Source organism: Eleginops maclovinus, chromosome 13 (assembly GCF_036324505.1).
Source record: "Eleginops maclovinus isolate JMC-PN-2008 ecotype Puerto Natales chromosome 13, JC_Emac_rtc_rv5, whole genome shotgun sequence".
Taxonomy (NCBI): domain Eukaryota; kingdom Metazoa; phylum Chordata; class Actinopteri; order Perciformes; family Eleginopidae; genus Eleginops; species Eleginops maclovinus.
The window spans coordinates 22,213,690-22,216,373 of record NC_086361.1 but is presented as its reverse complement, the minus strand read 5'-3'; positions in this window follow the sequence as shown (position 1 = coordinate 22,216,373).

The following is a 2,684-nucleotide window of genomic DNA, read 5'->3' as shown; positions in this document are numbered from 1 at the left end:
TTCCATATTTGCTCCATTTTTTTTACCACCTAACGCCTCCATCTGAATTTATGCACCATTATACACGAATGCAAATTCCTTGTTTGTACTTGGCGGTAAACCCAATTGTGATCTTCATTGCTCTTTCCTCTAATCAACCTCTAAAATCAATTTAATAATGATTACAGGAGAAACCGTCCACTGGATGAAGTCCAAGCCGCTGCCTTGGTGACAGCCGGGGGAAGCCGCGGCATCGGGCCGAAGGTGATGCATCATGGTCATCCTCGCAGGGAGGCAGAAAGTAAACACTCTTAAATCATCATCCTGGGACAGATGGGGGGGTGTCACTTGATCCCCCTTCCTCTTTCTCTCTCTCTTTCTCTCTCTCTCTCTCTCTGCCTCACCCTCACCCTCAACACACACTGTCAACTGTCACAGCAAAGAGCCAAATGTGAGAGACTTTAGAGCATTTGGTGCAACAATTGAAAAAATAACCTCTGAATGTTTTCTGTTGTTTGCAGGACTCTCATCTAGACAACATGTTAACATGCACAACACTGCGAGGCCATGTGGGAGTCCGTTGTAGGATTATGTCAAGCAAAGAGGTTTTCATTCAGTCATTGTGTGACTGGGGGGTGGTAACAGTTAGAGTACAGGGTTAATGTTTGAACAACAATTCTAAGATGACCATAAACTACTGCAGGGGGGACGTGATCTCATGGAAAGGAGTATAAACAGCAACTTTTTAAAGGATATTTCACGCAGCATATCTACTCATTTTAAGCTCCAAATATACTAGCAATTCTAAGCAAGAAGTTAACATTTTGAAATGATAAGCAAGACAACTTCTCATTTCAGTGAGAAATAAAGTTGTTGTTTGTCCAGAAATGGCAGGTTTTTATGTCAATTAAGTGACGTATTTAAGTTCATCTGGAAGCAGAAGTCGTGACATCAGAATGCATTGTCGCACATCTAAACACGTGGCTAATTTAGTGAATTCAAAATACTTGGATATGTTTTGAAAAAGGCCGTGTTTTTTATCATTGTTTTATTTTTATGTATGTATATTTATGTATGTGTTAACCTACTTGGCAAAAAACCTGTCTGATTCTGGTGGTTTTTAGTTCAAATAAAGCACGTTTGTTTCATATATAAAGGAACATATTGAAGTGAAACAGTTAACGTAAACCAACCATTTTAAACAAGCTGTCGTCGTTTTCGGGTTAATGTTGCAGATTCTAATTCAGATAAATACAAAGATCATGGTCTGAATGTTACGTTATGTTAGAGTCATCAACATAAAATATCAGATATGATCAAATGTTTGCAGTTTCAGACCCTTGGTTAATGTCCAAACTTGGTTATGTTACAGAAAAGGTTGTGGTCTGGCCTGGGTTCAAATAATGGAAACATTTTTGAAAAAGATCACGGTTATCTGTCCGTTTGTTACAAAAGCGATGTATGGAAGTGTTACACGGTGTCTTGAATTCAAGCAAAAGTTATTGGTTTTGTTGAGATAAAGATAATGATTTCAGATCAAAAAAACAAAACGCTTTTTTCGTCAGCGTGATCAGTCACATATAAACACACAATTGCAGTTTTAAACATGGCGTTAACATTGTGAATTCAAACTCAAATACTTGGAGTAATGAGGCTAAAAATCATGGTTTGAGTTATAAATAATGTAAGTAAATGTAATACCAGACTGAAGTTAGGTAGACAATGTAAACCGTCACATATGTACGCAGTTTAAACCCTTCTTATGTCATAAATTAAACAGAAATATTGTTTTTGTAAAGGAAAAGTTTGAGTTCATGAGATGAGTTTAGAAGTTGACGGTTATTCAAACACTATTTGCTGACACCATGCTTGTAGTTGCCTGTTTTCTGATCCTGCTCCAGTTTTTCAAGTAAAAGCCTCTGCTTTCCAAATTGTATCGATGACAAGAATCATAGTCTCATTTTTTATTCTGTCATGAGGACGTCCTCATGCCTGCTTGTTGAGCTTGTGTGGACGTGCAGGAACACCATATCCTTGTAAAACAAGAATCACATAAATAAATGCATGACACCCTTTAGCTGCACAGGAGGTCCTTAAAGGCATCATGTTGATGCTCTCCCACAGAGATTTACCATAGCACATGATCTCTGTGTGCTTTAGTCACTTTGCAGCTGCACAGGCACAGATGAAACAATACAGCTTTAATTTCAAAGCACTTTCAAACCTCCAGACCAGTGCTGTATAGAGCAGTACATTTATTAATAACATACAAAAATCACACAGCTAAATAAGTATAAATACAAATAAAAAGAGACAAATAAATAAGAGTAAAATAATAACAGCCATGAAGAAAACAATAGACCAGTTACGAGCAATAAAAGCAGCCATCTTCAAAGTGTCGTACGCACAGGAGAAGAGGTGGGGTAACAACAGATACATATTTTTCAAGGTGATCTTTTAAAAAAACAACACAGCATATTTTGAAGCCATGTCTAAAATAGGAACAGGGAAAAACAAAAGAAGATTGTGGTGCTTATTTAAAAAGAGACAAATATGAAAGAGGGAAGAAGAGAGGCTGCACCCCTTGATAATAAACAGCAAGTTTATGCTAAAAGAAAAAGAAGCTCCCTACCCCCTCCTCCCTTACTGCCTCTGCTCACACACACACACACACACACACACACACACACACACACACACACACA